The sequence below is a fragment of the Adiantum capillus-veneris genome, chromosome 29 (assembly GCF_014529385.1).
Source record: "Adiantum capillus-veneris isolate H3 chromosome 29, ASM1452938v2, whole genome shotgun sequence".
NCBI classification, from domain to species: domain Eukaryota; kingdom Viridiplantae; phylum Streptophyta; class Polypodiopsida; order Polypodiales; family Pteridaceae; genus Adiantum; species Adiantum capillus-veneris.
Window position 1 is genome coordinate 104,818,904 of NC_140959.1, and position 19,605 is coordinate 104,838,508.

Here is a 19,605-nt window from a genome sequence, read left to right on the forward strand (position 1 = left end):
TAACGTCTTCAAAATGCCAGAGTGACCTATGAGACCAAACTGATACAAAAGTGGTGAATCTGTTACAATGTCTGAAAAGTGTGAAAGTGTGAAAATAAATGCGAAAAAACTAAATACAAAGTATTAGATAAACTTCTTAGGAGCATTCTGGGTGTCTGGCTAGAATGCTTCTAATCCTTTGTTGTAGTCTCCTCCGGTGAAGTGTGCTTCTGCATCTTGGTCGTGGTCGTCTCGATTTCCTAAGCTCAATGGCCCTGTCAATGAGGGTGCCTTTGGTATGAATGTGGGTACTCCTTTGTGCTCGCTGCTGGCCTCTTGCTTCTCCTTCCATTCCTGCTTCTCTCGATCCGAAGAAATCTGTGATCTGCCTGTGAGGCTGTAGTGCTCTTTGTCTTCTCATTAGATTATCCCTGTGCCGATGTAGCTCCAGTAGGTACATGCCTAAGCACCTTTGATCTTGGTATTGCATGACTCTATCTAGAGGTCCAAAGCCTTCTTTAAATAGGCAATGGAAACGCCCACGTATCTCATAGTATACGGTGCAATGGCATATGTAGTGTAATTCTGTCTCCGGCTCCATTCCGCATAACTTGCAAATTCTGCTCTCAGGTGGGATTCCCCTAAATCTGCCAAATTCAATTTCCAGCTGGTGTGAGGATGTACGAATCTGACCAATAGCACATCTCAAACCATGAGACACGTGGGTATCCATGTAGCTCGGGCGAATCACAAAACCATCTTCAGATAGATGTAGGAAGTTTTCTTTGTAGTCGGCCATCTTTGTGCCCAATTCTTGTGTAGGGTCTACCCATGTCCTCTTAGTGTCCAACTGTATAAGATCCTGGCGGATGATTTTATTAATCTCCGTTCGTGTGATTGCCAGTGATGGAGCCTCAAGAGAGTATTGGAAGGGGGGTAATCTTTCCATACTGAACCCATGTCTCTCAAACCACGAGGACAGTTGTGCATACCAGCATGATGTATCTCCTTTCATTGCTAATTGTCGAGAGGATTCGAGGGCCAATCTAGTATATCGGCAATTATTTGTATCCCATAAACCATGTATAAAGGACACTGATCTGGTAAGAGCTTCAATTTCTATCGGAGGGGCAGCTAGTTCCGCTCGGGTAATCGCGTGTGGTACGGAGGTCTTGGCTCTAATCATTCGGGAAATCATAGATACCAAAGGTCTCTCCATTGACTTCCAATTATCCTGATCCACAGATGGTCCCCAAACACGGACCCCATAAAGCATGGCCGAAGCCACCACAGTATCAAAGAGCCAAAGTTTTGTTCGTGGTTCCTGAAACTGCACTTGTGAACACATCCTCTCCAACCCTCCCAAGGCCGCAGTGGCTCTGGACAATCTAGCATCCGCTGCTTTCTTAAGGGTAAACTTCGGTCATGTAAATACCACACCAAGGTATGTGTATGCATCTGTGTACTCTACTATATCCTGGCCATATGCAAATGTAGGTGCCGATCTCCTAACCCACTGCGGTGTGGTGTTAAATACCATAACTTTGGTTTTACCCAAATTTACCGACAGTCCGCTGTCCTCCGCGAATTTATGTAATGCATCTAACTGCCTTTGCATTCCATCTGGTGATTCTGCTATCAATACAATATCAATTGCATACAACAACAAAGGGATCCATGACCCTGCAAGTTGAGCACCTCTGTCACCCTCTCTATCAATGTAATCTGATACCTCATCTATATACATACCAAATAAAGTAGGGGACAGTGGGCATCCCTGCTTTCCTTCAAGGGTGAATCTGGGCTTATCCTGGATTCATCTAGGTATATTTTTTAGTCGTATTGCGGACATGCAAACTTCACATTGTGAAGTTTTCGTCCGAGTTACGACCAGTTGATATTGTGCTAATTCTTTCTATCTTTTGTGGTGCGTATGCCCTATCAACTACCTCATTTTTGTGCTAATTTTTCCGATTTAATGTTTCTTTTAGTGCTAGGCTTCATTATGGCTGAGTCTGCCCTTGATCTCCGGAATCATGACAGAAACTCAGTACGCCGAACTTTGTGTAAATGTATGCTCATGTGTGTGTGTGCGTGTGGTGTGTGTTGTGTTGGGGAGCATATGTTAGTACCTAGTTCTACACCCACTATTAGGCGTTGGTGGGGATGTCGTGGTATTTAGTCAATACTATGCATGATGAAGCTGATGGTTATATTGTCTTGTGGGTGACTACCATGGGTCTATACCTTGCATTTTCCTTCAAGGGTGAATCTGGGCTTATCCTGGATTCATCTAGGTATATCCCTGCTTTACTCGAACGGTGGAATGAACAATGTCGGAATCCCCTTCTGGAGTACGTACATAACCAGTTACTGACCCGTATAAGGCCATGATCCCCCAAATAATCTCTTTGAAGACCCCTAACTTTTGCATTCTGCGCATCAATCTGGCCCTTGGTACTGTATCAAAAGCTTTCCGAAAATCCACAAAGCAACAATACATCCTTCTCCCGCTTGCTCTTGCTTCCTCAATAATGGCTTTGAGCGTAAGAATATGATCTAAAGTGGAATAACCCCTCCTGAATCGAGCTTGTCCTGTTGCCCTTATGCCCTCATTCTCTGCCCATCTACTCAATTTTTGTTTAGGAATGGATGCGTACAGTCCGGTCAATGTGTGACCCACCATAATGGTACGGTAGTTCCCGGGTATCATAGGATCCCCTGACTTGAAAATAGGTAGGATAGTAGATAATTTCCAAGATTCAGGTAATCCTTCACACATGACCCGATTAAACAGACAAGCAAGGATTTCTGAAAGTAGATCCCTTGCATGGATCAGATGTTCTGCTACTAGACCCTCATGATCATATGCTCTTCTTGTCTTCATCTTATCAATGGCTTTTTCCATCATTTCCGTAGTAAAGAAAGTACTAGTAGCAGGGCATGGCTCTAGCGGATCTGGTAATGGAGGTTGTCCAAATACCGTATATAATGATGTTACATATTGACCCCAAATCTCAGGAGAAGTAATTGTTGGAGGCGATGAGTGCTCGTGAAATAAACGCCAGGCCTCATGTGAGTCCTGACTCAAGAAGAGCTGATATAAATCCTTCTCCAGTTTGGCTAAAAATGCCCTTTTCTTGCGACGTACTATATGCCGAAGAGCAATCCGAGACTGCTTATATGTGATGATCCCAAGTGTAAGCTGTTTCTGGACTTGGGTTCTCGTCTCTCTGCATTCCTCGTCGTACCAACTGTTTTGAGGCATGTTCCCATATTCTCTCTTCTGATCAGGCTGAGTATGTGGGTATGCCTCTTGTGCTGCTCCATGTAGTATCTCTGTTAGCTGAGAAGTAATCTCCTCTACAGTATATACTGGCTCGGCTGCCCACATCCTATTATAGATCTTTTCCACATAGACTGTATCAGTCTCTGGTGTGAGAGTATATCTTGTGTGTCTTCTTCCTTTGTACTTGAGAGGCATTGTATTGGAAGGAGATTGATAAGGTCAAGAGAGCATGATCCACTGCAATCCCAACCGGTCTGGGTCCCACCTTAAAGTCCTCAATACTAGAAATAAAGCTTGGTGAAGTCATGACATAATCCACTGTACTGGCCCCATGCGTGTGCAGGAAGCATGTGAATCCCCCAGATAAAGGGAAATTCTCTAGACCATTAAGTATGGCCAAACCATGTGTATTTTCCATTTCCATGAGATGTCTCCCATATTCAGTGCGTTCTTTATCCTGTGAGTTTCTAGTAAGCCCCTCCTGTGATAAATCCACTTCTCTGAGCATTTCCTCAGAAGTATCATAGAATACTGCTTGAGAGTTGGCCGTTCTGGCATTAAAGTCTCCGAAGAGAACGATGTCTCCATCTCTAGAAAACTCCCATATGTCATTATTCAATATGGAGAAAGGGGACTGTCCTTTAGGTGAGGAGTAGACTGATGTACTTGGAGGGAAGTAGCATATAGCGATATATAGAAATCTACCTGTCTCGGCTCTCATTCTCACCCACATATACCTTGCTTGTTCATCTTTCCTGATAATCTGTAGTAGTGGTTTCAGCTCCTCTTCAAATAAGATTGCTATTCCTCCTTAACCCCGGCTACCTCGTAGAGATCTCTTGTCTGGTCGACCAGCTGTTTCCCATAAATACCCCTTCACATGTGGCATAAGCTGTCCCGGTATCTGGTGTGTCTTTGAGTAGAAAACTATGTCTCTGTCCCTAAAGCTGTCTTCAAAGGCACCTACATCTAGCCTATATGATCCATTACAATTCCATGCCGCTATCCGGAGCGTCGCCCCATAGGTCTCGCACCGTCATGATGAGCGCTTTTCTAGAACCACTACTTTCCCTCCTCTATAAAAGGCGATTTTCCCCTTTTCTCTTGCTGCCCTGATCTCTGGCTTCAACTCTTGCATGTGTGCCACTTGTGTTTTGTTTTTTTTCTTTGCTTTCAAAGTTTGCTCACTTGGTGAAAAAGGTAAACACGACAGACTTAAAATCTGTTCCGTTTCAAGGGTTATCGGTCTCTTTCTATAGAGAGCATCTTCTCCAACTTATGGAGGATGGTTTTATGATTAGACCAGGATACATGGACACTCATCTACCCCACGGGAACTGATGTGCTATTGGTCAGATACGCACATCCTCACATCAGCTAGAGATCGAGACAAGCAGATTTAGAGGAGTACCCGCTGAGTCCAGGATTTGTTAGGTGTGCCAGATAGAGCCAGAGATAGAGCTACATTACATATGTCATTGCCCAGTATACTATGAGATACGAGGCGCTTTCAGTGTCTATTCAGAGAGGGTTTTGGGCCACTTTCTAGAAAGATGCCTCGGATTATACTTATTGGAGATTCGCAAACACAGAGAGGACCTCTTGAAGAGGGGCACAATGAGAGAGATCCAGCAATAGTGAAAGATTACAGATTTCTTTCAGTCATAGACAGAGGAGTCCGAGGAGCCCCAACAGCATAACAACACCAGAGGCACCAATGGCAGAGGCACCAATGGCATACTGCTTGATCGGGCGATAGAGTTGGGGCGGTCCCGTCACCCACTGATGAGGAGGTCCTCTCGACATCGACACAGACTGCAACAGAGGATCCATACCATACTGGCGCGACATAGGAGCCGTCCCGACAGAGTGCCTACCTTGGAGGACATTGAATCTCTATAGCCTTTTGGATACTGATGTATATGTATATGATGCCTCGACTGTTAGAGAGCTCCATTGTATCAGCTCACCCCTTTGTATTCCACTTGTATCGGCTTTCACCCCACCCCTACCCACTATTTTCTTTTCAGCTCTTTGTACTTTTTGTACCCAGACCTGGTATTAGATTCACCACATGTAACCTTTTGGTCTCATAGGTCATTCTGGCCTTTTGAAGATTTTAATATTACATTTCATTTCATTTCATTTCTCTCCAGCGACCGATGCAGTACTTTCTCGGACAATGCCCGATGCTGGGCATCCTTAGGCATTGATGATGATGTTAATGATGATGATGATTTTAGTCTTTTACTTTACTTCACTTCACTTTTATCTTTGTACGCAGACATTGGATTAGATCCACGAGGATTGTGTAAGTTTGGTCTCATAGGTAATTTTGGCCTTCTGAAGACATTTAATATAACATTTCATCTCTCTCTCTCTCTCTCTCTCTCTCTCTTTCGACATTGTCCGTTTCATTTCAGTATAGTACAGCCCAGACATCAGGAGGCAGGTCACATACCTGTTATACATTTACACCAGAGATTGACTTGGTTTATACAAAGGAGATCTATAGCCGTCTATGCACAGCTAGTCCTGGTCTCTCAGTAGAGGAGTGCACCACTTTACTGACTGAGATACTACATGGTGAAGCATCAATGGTCAGAGGCATACCCATACACTCAGCCGGGTAGGAGGTGACATTCTGGGAGCATGCCCCCAGAACAGGGTAGTTTTCGTTGGATGTACGGAACGTCTAGTACCGTTCGGTCTGACCCGTTCCGTTCAGTTCGTTTAGTACGTTCCGTTTGGTCGAAAATTATAGCCGTTTATGACCGTTGGCAGTAGTTTTTGAACGTTGACAGTGAACGTTAGTGGGCGTTTAGGAAGCCGTTTTGGAGCATGTTTGCAACCATGTGGCATGTACCAATGCCCATTGCCATGCTCTCTCTCTCACATGCATAATGCCCCATGCTCTCTCTCTTCCTATAATCTATTTAAGCAACTCCTCCACCTTGTTCTCCAACACAACTTACAAGCTACAGACTCTAGCCTCTCAATGCTCTCATCATCCATGTGCTCCCATTGAAGCTCTCAAGTGACAAGGCTCAAGCTCTCCATCTCTCCCCCTCAAGCTCCCATTGAAGCTCTCGAGTCTCAAGTGACAAGCTCTCCATCTTCTCTCCCTTGGGTCTCTCCCTCTCAAGCTCTCATAATTCACGTCTCCCTCTCTTTCTCCCATCCCCACCCCATCCTTCCAAGTGCTCTCTCTCTCTCTCTCTCTCTCTAATCTAATTGATACATCATACTAGTAGCTACTAGCTACACACTACATAATGCCTCCTCTTCATGAAGCCTTTGAGAAGCATTGCCGCTATTTTGAGCCAGTGTGGGGCAAGCAAAACGCTTGCAAGTGGTGGTGCAAATATTTCCCAAAAGGTATGACCTCTTCCGTTACGCGTCTCATCCTCCACTTGACAAAGATGGAAGGATAAGCGGGTCCATGTTCTAGAGAGCCTAGAGAGCCAAATCTCATTAGTGATGGAGATTATGAGCCGTTATCCTTTGACTATTGTGAGGAAGAGGATGATGTTGATGAGCAAGGCTCGGAAGAGGAAGATGCGGAAGATGATGAGAGCACTAGTGACTAGTGACTAGAAGCTCTCAGACTAGTTACTTTAGACTTTACCTTTTACTCTCTCTATTATGGTGTGCCACTTTTTGAGTACTTTGTAGCCCTTGGTCCCCCCACTTTTTTGTATCATCTTGAGTCTTGACTCTTTACTTATCAATGATCATTTTGGTTTATGTAATGCTCGTTCTCTTTAGTCTTTGAGTCTTGATCTTTCCATTGTAGTATTGTATATTGTAATCTGTACAACTGTCAAGTTTCTTTAAGGCCTAAGCCTTAGACTTAAGAATTATTTGTTTTCTATTTTGAACGTACATAACGTCATCGTACATCATAAATTTTTTTAGTTCGTATAGCACATCGTCGTACATGTACAAAACGCACCGTACGAGACCACTATGCCCCAGAATAGTTGGTATGATGAGGAGTGCAGAGAGATGAGAGCCCAGCTCCAAACAGATCTTCTATTAGGAGTCATCACTTACAGACATTCTCGGAGTGCTTTCCGGCGCCTTGTGCGACGGAAGAAACGGGCCGAGATGGATCGAGACTTGTATCAACTGTTCTTGAGTAGAGACTCAGAAGAGGCATGGCGATTCTTTCATGAGCACTCCTGTTATGTCCCTCTCACAGGAGAGGGGATCTAGCCCAGATACTGTCAGGATGGGCGTCTAGTGTCCGGGCGGACGTAGTGTGAACACGGCCAGTGTGGCCGGCCATTATTATAAAAGGGAGGCCAAGGCCTCATTTACAGTTATCGACCCCACTGGCAGAGTGCCAGTGGTTAGCCCGCGAGGCTAGGAGTGCGCGAGGTCACCTCGAGGAGGTGAGGCCGGGTGGTATGGGACGCTCGGTCTTACAGGTGCACACCTACGTCCTCGGACGTTGGCCCCATCACGGGGGAGCTGCCGGATGGTGGCTATGGTCGGGTGGTTCGTCTGACGCGTATCTGTAGGCGGTCTGTGTGGCTGGGAGATCCTTCCTCCTTGTTCGTTTCATGGTATGAGAGCCGGCTTGGCTGCACGAAGGACCGTGTGCACACTTACGGATAGGTTCAAGTCAGATAGTCTTTGTTTCATGCAATTTTTGATGAAATAGTTATTTAATTAATCATTTTTCTTCTCTTGAGTAAGTTTGCAGGTGTAAATCAATACTATGCTGCTGATTTTTGATAAAAATCAGCAAATTGACAGGCGAAACTATTGAAAATTGGGGGATTACTTATTGATTTTACTGGTTTTTGATGAAATCGGTAAATTACTCATTAAGTGGCTGATTTTAGATTAAAATTCAGCATGTAGTATCCTCTTTAAACTTTCTCTGTAACCTCTTTCTCCTCTGTGCGAAGCATAGAGAGAGAGAGAGAGAGAGAGAGAGAGAGAGAGAGAGAGAGAGAGAGAGAGAGAGAGAGAGAGAGAGAGAGAGAGAGAGAGAGAGAGAGAGAAGTACCTCTCTCTCTGTAGCAGTGACTTCCTCTGTGAGCATGGGAAGACAATGGTGGCGATTCCTTTTGCCCAAGCGTAAGGATCCGAGTTGGCTCCAGCAAGGCACAAAAGTGCAGGCTTGGCACACGCCAGCACACGCTGGTGGGTAAGCGGCAGATTTGCCACGCGTCAAAATTCCTCCACGCATGCGCTCTGCTCGTTCTCGCTATTCCAGCGCTGGGCTTTCGTTTATTTTAACGCTACCAAGTGATTTATTAACTTATTAAAAGGCCATGCCATTTTTTAAGTGTGGACACCTTTATTTTTTAAGGTCAATGTGAAACCTGTGTTGTATTAAAAATCACTTACAAAGACTGAGTTTTCCTGCAGAGAAACTCATTTTTGAGCTCTCTACTTCTCTCTATTGCTCCTCCCTCTCACCTGCTCGTGCTCCCGCCATCACCTGCTCGCGTTCAGACGCTCTCGCCGACGCGTAGAGCTCTTCAAACTTCAACTTTTTGCGACTGAAAAGTGCAGAAAAGGTTCGGTTTCGCGTGAATTTTCCAATTTTTTCACGCACTTCGCTATGGATTCCTCTAGCTCAGATGTGCAGCATGACGATGCGCCAGGTAACATCCAAATTCCATTCACGCATGCTCTGTACACATGATGACAAGCACTTTCCAGAGTTTTGACCAGCATGTTACCGCTCTGGAAAACGCGAATGTTCATACGAACCTTCGCTTGGCCTCTCTCGAAGGGGTCGTACAGGGGCTCAGTTCCTGACTTTCTACTCGAAAATATGGCTCAGTCGACGATTGCGCGTATTTCCGAGGGGGAAACCCATTTGCAGTAATTGAGGATGCAGATTGCTGCTTTTGGAGGTTCGCAGGGTGGTCCAACTGCCACAATTCCGTACAAAACTGCCAATTTCTCAGGTGAAGAGAAGGAGTGTACGGAACTGGCTGTAAATAACTGGCTGCACCAGTGGACCACATACTTTGATCTCCATGGGGAGGATGAACGGAGGATTCAGACGATTCCTCTCTATCTGCGTAGTAAGGCGCTTACCTGGTGGCATGACATGGCAGAGAAGCCTACGACGTGGGTTGACTTTTGTGTGAAATTCAAGAGGGATTTCGCCAAAATGGACCCTTTGAAAGCCTATGCCAAACTGCAGAGTCTTTCGATGAAAACTCTGTCTTTTGATAAGTATACGACGACTTTCAAAGAGGCGCTCACCTTCTGCAAGGTGGATTCTACGCACGCTGTGCACATGTATCTGCTGGGATTGCATGAGGACTACCGTTGGGCCTTAATTAAGGATAAAGCCCCGACTGACGTCGAGGATGTAGTGGCAAAGGCCAGGACGTTCCATTTGATAAATGTAGCGAATTATGAGAAGAAAAGAACTGCAGATCGTCAATCGGGCGAGGGTGCTTCGAGGAAGCGACCCCGATTTCAGCATAAGTCCCAATCACCGCCGAGATCTTCTCAGGAGAAGAAGAAAGCCAGAAATGCTTCAGTTGCTGATGCAGTGAAGAAGGGGGCTTGCTTCGGATGTGGCGAGACGGGTCACCAAATCAAGGATTGCCCTAAGAAGAAAAAGACGCAGAAACCGCAAGGCCGTCATTCGGTTCAAATCCACGAGATCTCAGGTAACTCTGATGTTGTTCAAGTTGAAATCCATCATTTATGGCATAGTTCATCCACTAATTGTACTTTTAGCACCAAAGTGTTTGATAAGCACGATCTTCTCCGTTTCCCCGGGAAGATCAATGGTCACGACGTGACCGTACTCCTTGATAATGGAAGCTCACACAATTTTGTGGATGCAAAATTGGTGCAGAAACTGAGCCTGCGGACGCGGGACAGTGACCATCAATATCGCGTGAAGATGGTTCGTGGCGTGGATACGGATGTATGGAATTGGATGGTTCCAGACTTGTCGCTCGAGCTGGCTGATTACAAAGAGAACCTGGATTTCCACATCATGCGCCTAGACAGAGCAGATGTTATTTTAAGAATTCCATGGTTTTATGATAAACAAGACTCATTGTATATAGACTATGTACATCACTCTCTTGTTTTTGTTAAGCAGAACATGCCTCATGTATCTGTGTCGCTTTGTAATCAGAAGTCTGTAAATAATGGTTTTGCAATATCAATTGTTACTACTTTGGAAATGTATAAAGAAATAAAGTCTTCTGATGTTGACTTTTATCAATGTGTACCATCTGCTTGGTTTGATTCATTAGTGCTTGGTACTTCAGTCACTGAATTTCGTAAAAATGTTTCATGTTCTTCTGTTGAACTTCGGGATTCTGACGAATCCAACCTTATCCGAGAAATCATGACTGATTTCAAGGATGTTTTTCGTGATGATCTACCTCTTGGCTTGCCGCCTTCGAGAGGAGTAGATCATGGCATTGAGTTGGTAGCTGGTAGTCAGCCCTTCTCAAAGCAACCCTATCGGTTTAGTAAAACCGAGGAGGACGAGATTCAGCAACAGTTGAAGGATTATCTCGACAGGGGTTTTGTTCGGCCTAGCAAATCCCCGTGGGGAGCGCCAGTGCTACTTTCTCGAAAGAAGGATAATAGTATGCGCTTCTGCGTGGATTACAAGGGGTTGAATAAACTCACTGTCAAGAATAAGTATCCGCTCCCGCGCATGGACGATCTGATAGATCGGCTCCATGGAGCGTTGTATTTTACGAAGATAGACCTGCGATCATGCTATCATCAGATACGGATCAAATTGGAAGATGTTCCTAAGACAGGCTTCCATACGCATTATGGTCACTACGAGTTTTTGGTCTTGCCTTTTGGTTTGACCAATGCTCTGGCTACGTTTCAGCAGATGATGAATGATCTGCTGAGACCATTTTTCGGCAACTTCGTTGTTGTATTTCTCGATAATATCTTGATCTACAACCAAAGTTTGCCTGAGCACCTAGCGCATATACGTGTTGTTCTCGAAGTACTGAGAACTGAGAAGCTTTACGCTAAGGCTTTTAAGTGTGAATTCTTTAGGAAAGAGCTTTTGTACTTGGGTCACATCATTACTCGCGATGGAATTCGCGTCAACCCTGAAATGTTGGATAAAGTGCGAAATTGGCCCATTCTGAAGAATGTACGCCAAGTAAAGTCCTTTTTAGGCTTTACTGGATTCTTTCGTAAGTTTATCAAGGATTACTCTAAAGTTGCTGCTCCGCTTACGCAACTTTTAAAAGGAGGGGTGAAAGGGCCGAAGACTTCGGGTCCTCATCGTAAAGGTAATGCCCCTGCTGTCTGGAACGAGCGTCTCGACGAGAGCTTTCAGACAATAAAGCACTTGATGACTACTGCGCCAATATTGCACATTGTGGATCCTAGAAAACCGTTTGTGGTTGAAACAGATGCTAGTGATTATGCTATTGGTGCGGCATTATACCGGGATGGACGGCCTGTTGCGTTTGAAAGTAAGAAGCTTTCTGACGTTGAGATGCGTTATCCAACGTATGAGAAGGAGCTTTACGCCGTAGTCCACGCCCTGAGGAAATGGCGGCACTACTTGTATGGCTCTAGGTTTGTTGCATGGACAGATCATCACTCCTTGCGCTATATCTGTGATCAGGGTGATCTCAGAGGCCGTAAGGCTAGATGGGTTGAGCTTATGCAAGAGTTTGACTTTGAGATCCGTTATAGAAAAGGATCCAGCAATCGAGTTGCCGATGCGCTTAGTAGGATTCGTGAGGTCAATGCCTTGTCTATGGCTGAAATCTCAACGGATTTCTATCTCTCTCTCCGAGGGCTATGTCGTTCCGATGGCCATTTTGGCAAGATATGGAACGAGGTCGAAGCGGGACATGACTCGCATACAGGCTTGGGTGATCCGGAGACCCAAGTGAGTCGTGCTGGAGAGACGAGACAATGACAATATTCCATTAGAGGTGGACTATTGTTCAAAAATGGTAAAGTCTGCGTGCCGGAAATCGATGAGATTCGACAAAGGATTTTGTGCGAATGCCACGATGTTCCTAGCGCTGGCTACCCAAGCATCCAAAGAACTTTGGCTTTGGTCAAACGATATTTCTATTGGCCAAGAATGCGCTCTTACATAGAGAGCTATGTGAAGAGATGCGCTCAGTGTCAGGTCAATAAGGCAGAGCGCCTTAGGAAAGCTGGCCTGCTACATCCATTGGAAATCCCAGATGCCAAGTGGCAGAGTATTTCCATGGACTTCATCGTTGGTTTGCAAATACTAGTCGGGGCAATGACGCTATTTGGGTTGTGATCGATAGACTCACAAAAATGGCAAAGTTTATACCAAGAAGTCGACAGTAAAAAGCCATGAGTTGGCGGTTTTATTTGTCGATCAGCTTTATAAGTTGTATGGTCTCCCAGAAGATATCGTCAGTGATTGAGATACTAAGTTCATTGGCCGATTTTGGCGAGATGTCTTTGCTCACCTTCAGACGAAGTTGAGTATGTCGTCTTCTGACCATCCTGAGTCCGATGGAAAAACTGAGAGGATGAATCAGACATTAGAGGACATGTTGAGAGCCTATGTCTCTCACAAGCAATCTGATTGGGAAAGGTATCTCCCACAGTTAGAGTTTGCCTATAATAGTAGCAAGCATTCTGCTACTGGATTTAGTCCATTCATGCTGATGTATGGATTTGAGCCTAAATTCCCGATTGCTATTGGCTTAGAGAAAGTCAAGGAACGCAAAGCTTGTGATTTCCTGTATTACATGCAGGAAATGCTCGAATTGGCTAAGGATAGTATAAGAACGGCTCGTGATCGAGTCACTACTTATGCTAATCAAAAGAGGTCTCCAAGGACTCTAGATGTGGGACAATGGGTTTATCTGAAGATACCCAAGGATTCCAAGACTATGCAAACAGGAAAGCATTATAAGCTTTCAGCTAGATATTGTGGTCCGTTCCTGATCACAAAGAAAATTGGCCAAGTGGCCTACAAACTGGCTCTTCCTTCGGATGTTAGTGTACATCCAGTGTTTCATGTCAGCCGCCTTAAAGTGAAATTGGGCGAAGCTGATGTTGTTGTGCCTATCGAGGAAAATGTATGGCAAGATATGCAAACTGAGTATATTCCTCGAGAACCAGAAGCAGTTTTAGATCATCGTACCCGTCATTCACGTCAAAAGGCTTATGACGAGTACTTAATTAAATGGAAGGGTCAATCTGAAAGGTTTGCTACTTGGGAACCTGTTCGAGCTTTGAAGGCTCAATATCCCCACTTCATTGATGAGGACATCAATGGTTCTTAAGGGGGGAAGTATGTTATGTGCCGCTCACAAGAGAGGGGATATAGCCCAGATGCCGTCGGGATGGGTGTCCACTGTTCGGACGGACGTAGTGTGAACACGACCAGTGTGGCCGGCCATTATTATAAAAGGGAGGCCAAGGCCTCATTTACAGTTATCGACCCCATTGGCAGAGTGCCAGTGGTTAGCCCGCGAGGCTAGGAGTGCGCGAGGTCACCTCGAGGAGGTGAGGCCGGGTGGTATGGGACGCTCGGTCTTACAGGTGCACGCCTATGTCCTCCGACGCTGGCCCCAGCACGGGGGAGCTTATAACCGGCCCGCACAACGTAGAGGGCGGTACTATTTCAATTACCTGTTAACTTTACACAGAGCACTGAGAAGGAAAGAGAACAGAGTTGCGTCCAGCGACTAGAATGTCACTGCGCACACGAGACCGACACCCTGTAGGCCCCAAAGACTGGCACCCCTTTCGGTATTTCTTTATTCAAATTAAGGTAGACGACCGACCACTTAGCACAAGCTTTCACAAAGCTGTCCAAACCTGGCGAGGGCTGAAAACGCAGGTTTTCGACCGGATTTCGACAGCAGAACGGCGCAAAAACCCTTGTAGGTCAAAAACACCTGTCTAGGACGGATTCCCTCGATATCTGGAAGCTTTTTGGTGAGCTGTCACAGAAATTCAGCGGGCTGTAATTCTCTGTTTTTCACTGCCGGGAGCCCAAAAGCTTGTACACGCATCCCAAGGCTCTCACGAGACTCTCCCGATGTTCCCTTGCAGTTTAGGTGCGAAACCCTAAACCTGCAGAAAAACACAGCAGGCTGTAATTCCCTATTTCGGAATGTTTTTAGCGGAGCGAACACGCTTGCGCGTGTCCCAAGGGCTCCCGCACGCAATGGGACAGTTCCCCTGTGAATTGGACGAGTTTTCACGTGAGAAAACTCTCCAAACTCGCAATCTTTCGTGATGGAACTGTGCGTACCTGTGGGGGATTAGCAATTAGCTAATCTTGTTCCTGTTCAGAAGGCTCTTGACTTGGCAAACGCGCATAAACCCCCAGAACTGTACATAGGTCAAATGAGAAGCCCACTAGTGGGGCATAACATACTATACGTAGGGGAGAAAGAGAGCAGTATGTAGCGTGCATGGCATCACTCCCGTCACCATACTATGCATAGAGGGCAAGGTAAGCATTCCATAGCTTCTGTACCTGCTACAATCCACCTGAGGCTGAAAATGGCGCCCCCTTTGTTGATATGCAGCTCGTTTGTGCCTCCCAGAGTGGCAGAATCGCTCACAGGCTGACACGTCGCCCAGTTTCCGAGTTTGGGCTTTCCTTGCTAAAAATATCTCAACTGGTGCGTCAGTTGACTTGGCAGCAGAGCAATAAAATGTTCCCCTTGTCATTCCAGAGCTAATGACGCGAACACATTTTCCGGTCAAAAATAGCAGTTCCCTAAATTTTAGGAGATGCTTCCATGGCGTCCCTACCGGTCTCCTGACCATCATTGAAGACTACCATTTGACCAACATCTACAATGTGGGTTAATTTACTGGCCCCTTTCAACTTATAAAGTTGCAGTGACTTGACGAGTGGCCCAAATTCCAGTTTGGCGCACACGAGCTTCCATACTCATCAGAATTCAGTGGTAACTGGCCCGGGTAGTCCCTGTCTGACCGACCTAGATCCCCGATGTGAGAAACCCATTTGGCTGCAGCCGTTTCACTCTGGCCATGCAATGTCCACTTGCACCTTTTCAAGGGTTTTGGGAAAAACAAGTAAAAATAAAATAAATATATCTAATACTTATTTACGGAAGGCAACAGGAAAAATACACCTCCTGGTGACACACCCCACCCTTGAAATACTGCAAGCGACCTCGCTTGCATGCCAATAATACATGCAGATATCTCCTGATATCACATATATTGTATTGTGGGAATCTAAGATATACATGCTTCTGGAAATGTAGCGTTGGACGATTAAACAATCCCACCAACCTGGCTACGACACATATATCAAGCATAGAAGTCTTCTAGTGTACTCTTGAGCACAAACTTCTCTAGCTAAATTCTGTATGGAAAGAGTAGATACAATTGCTTAACTACTCTCTTGAGCATCATGAACCATGCTCTTGCCTTGCTCCAAAAAGGTTGCATCAAGTCACTGTGGGTTCGATTTGAAAGGCTTCAAGATACAATTGCAATAGCTGAGGTGAATCAAGCAATTCAGACTCTTCCATCCATTTGGCATCTAATGATGGATAGTTCTTGAACTTCACCAAATAGCGTCTTGCAACCTTTTCTCTAACCTTTCTTTCTTTATGTGCCAATATCTGTTCAGGAACAAGGATTTCATCCAATTCTTCCACTTCGGGTTGTTCCTCATCAACCATATTCTCTGGCACATCACCAACAAAGGGCCTTAGAAGGCTGACATGAAAAGCATTATGTATTTTCCAGCCTTTTGGTAGCTTTAACCTGTAAGCTACATCGCTGATCTTTTCTGAAATCTGAAAAGGACCATAATATCGCATACTGAGCTTAGGAAACAAGCGTTCCTTGCCTTTCCTTTTCCTTAACTTGGCCTTTTCAAAGCGCAAAAGTACCCAATCACCAAGTGAAAATACAAGTTCACGACGGTGACGATCAGCAGCTTTCTTTTGCTTAGCCTGAGTCTTCTCAAGAGCAATCTTTATCTTCCTGTATGTTTCATCCATATCTTGCACATACTTGTCTGCCTCAAATATCTTGTCCTTAGTCTGCAAAATGGGTGGGACTTTCTTTCCTCCTTCCACTATCTCAAATGGTGCCTTACCTGTTGATGTATGCACAGTGTTATTGTAAGCATATTCAACCAATGGGAGATGGTGTTCCCAAGTTGCCTTGTGCTCTGAGACATAACATTTGAGCAGGTCCAAGACAATAGAATTTGCCTCTTCTGACTGTCCATCAGTTTGCGGATGAAACGAAGAAGAGAACTTGAGCGTAGTGCTCATGTTCTCAAACAATGCCTTCCAGAAAAGACTCGTCATACGTGGATCCCTGTCACTGACAATTGACTGAGGCATCGCATGATATTTAAAGATATTGCTCATGAATATCTTGACCATGTGTTCTGGCTTTATCTTCTTCCTAACAGGAATGAAATGGGCCTGCTTACTGAACCTACAAATGATAGTCCAAATCCCATCATTTCCTGTGTGCGTCCTTGGAAGATCAAAGATAAAGTCCATTGCTATACTTTCCCATGGCCTATCAGGGATCGGCAATGGCTGCAACAATCCCGGTTGCTTTTGTCTGTCAAATTTGACTTTTTGGCATACTAAGCATGATCTTACAAATGTGTCAACATCTTGACGCAAAGCTGGCCAATAGAAGAATGCCTCAACCCCTTTCACTGTCGCATCAATTCCACGATGCCCAGCATAAGGTGGAGCATGACTTTCCATCAAAATCTTTGGCCGTAACTGTTTAGTAACGCATAACTTTCCATGCATCATGAGAAAGTCATTCTTAAGCATATAGTGCTCATGATGTTGCCCATCAACAAGCTGGTCATAGATCCTTGCAAAATCTGAATCTTCAACATATTGTGTCTTCATTTCGTCTAGTTCACAATGGTACGGAATTGACACTGCTGAAATTTGGGGCTTTCGTAACAACGCATCAACCACCACGTTCTTTTTCCCTTGCACATGCACAATCTGAAAATGGAACATTGACAAGATGTTTGCCCATCGCATGTGCTTCTCAGACAACTTCATCTGTGTGAGAAAATATCGCAAGGTTTGATGATCCGTTTGGACAACAAAATCAGCCCCTAGCAAATAGTGTTTCCAACTAGTGAGAGCATGAATTACTGCAAGCAATTCTTTCTCATAGACTTGCAAGTTCCTTTCAGTCTTCAAAAAAATTCTGCTCTCATATGCGACTACTCGGCCATTCTGCATCAGAACTGCACCAAGACTATGGCCACACGCATCACATTGAACTACAAAAGGTTTAGAAAGATCTGGCAAAATAATTACCGGATTTGAAGTCAGCTTCTCTTTCAAGTGTTTGAACGCTAAAATTTCCTTGGCTGTCCACTTGAAAGTAACTCCTTTTCCTTGGAATGCATGGAGTGGAGAAGCAATCTCAACAAAATTTCGGATGAACCTCCTGTAATAGGAACATAAGCCTAGAAAGCTTCGAATGTCATGTACGGACTTCAAGTCTGGCCATGACCTAATTGCTTCCACTTTAGCGGGATCCATGCGTACCCCATCCTTTGAAACAATGTGCCCAAGGAAGTGAATCTCTTGCAAAAAGAACTCACTTTTCTTCGCATTAATGAGTAGCATATTCTTGCGTAGCTCATTGAAAACTGCGGTCAAGTGATCCCTATGCTCCTCTTCAGACTTTGAGTAGACAATCATGTCATCAAAGAAGGTACCCACGAAGTTTCTATGTGGTCTAAAAATTATGTCCATCATTCTATTAAATGTGGAAGGAGCATTTGTGAGACCAAATGGCATGACAAGAAACTCATAGAGACCAAATGTTGTCCTGAACGCAGTCTTATGGACATCTTCTGGTCTAATGCGTATCTGATGATACCCGCTCTTTAGGTCTATTCTTGTAAACAATGACGCTCCCTGAAGCCGATCAAGAATGTCATCTATCCTCGGTATGGGTAACCTGTTCTTGATGGTATTCTTATTCAAGGCGCGATAGTCAATGCACATGCGCCATGAACCATCCTTCTTCTGCACTAAGAGTACGGGCGAACAAAAAGGGGATGAACTGGGCTGAATCAGCCCCTTCTCTAAAAGCTCGTTGACCTGACCCATAATCTCTTTCTGCTGGGCTGCACTAACCCTGTATGGTGGTCTATTCGGTGGACTAGAACCTGGCACAAGATCTATAGTATGATCCTCAGGTCTCTCAAGAGGTAACTCCCCTGGCAAAGAGTCCGAAAAACAATCACTGAAACCACTCAAAAAAGTTGACCTGTCTTTATCTAAGGTAGACAAATTAGATACAACTTGAGGTACTTCTTTTGCAAAGATCAAGTACGCAGAAAGATGATTCTTTATTACAGATGAAATAGCAGAAGCAGAAACAACTGGAACAGACTCGCCTTTAAGCTTTACATCAAGGACACGAGTCTTTCCTCTATGTACAAGGGTAATCTTTTTGTTGTAAGTATCCACCATAGCATGCAACCTGTAACACCATGGGATACCCAATAACACATCACAGCCCTCAAGCGGCATAATATGAAATTCTTCCGCATCCACATAGCTCTGAATGTGCAGACGAAGCTTTCCCAGAATGGGAGTAAGAGGCTCTGAATGTCTTGGGCATGCCAAACCTGCTTCGCCTGTCATACCCATCTCCTCTGCACGAATGCCCAACTTTGATGCCAATTCTGGTGATATGAAATTTTCACGGGCTCCTGGATCAAAGAAAACCAGCACTGTCTGGTCTCTAACTTTGCCCCAAGCTCTGCACAGCTCCGTGGCATCTGTGTTTGGCTGGTCTCCAACCAAATCTGGAACAAGTCCTGCACTCGGCTTTGGCTTCTTCCCTTTATGGTCTGACTTGTCATCCTTATCCTGTGACTTCTTCTGTGGGCGCTCATTTGCAAAGTGTCGTTCCTGTTCACAAATGTAGCATTTCTTGGCCTCCCTAAGAGCTTTCCTTTCTTGAAAAGTTTTGCCAGAAAAATGCCTTTTTTGTCCTTGTCCTCGTTCCGAAGGAGATTTAGACTGCTTCTTGGACGTATCAGCTTCTTCAGTGGAGGGCTTCTTTGCAGGAGACTCAGAAGGCTTTGCTGCAACATTGCCCTTGGCTGAAAACTGTTTGCCCTGGGCCCCTTTCTTGTGGCTATTAAATCCATCGGAATCTCCCTTCGACAGATTGCTGGCCACTCTTGCATTCTCTATCAATTGAAACATATTCATGATAGTAGTCTTTGTGCAGTAGTCCCTGATTTTCTTGGGCAATCCGCAACAGTACTTCTCAATTTGTTCTGACAAAGGCACAAACCTGTAGAGGTGACTGGCAACAGTGCGGCCCAAAAC

General features: G+C 44.9%; 1 protein-coding gene across 3 annotated transcripts in view; it reads left to right on the forward strand.

Moving 5' to 3' along the window:
• The window catches only part of RAD4 (DNA repair protein Rad4 family), a 103,545-nt gene that overhangs the window by 60,459 nt on the left and 23,481 nt on the right, over window positions 1-19,605 (forward strand). The window lies entirely within an intron of this gene.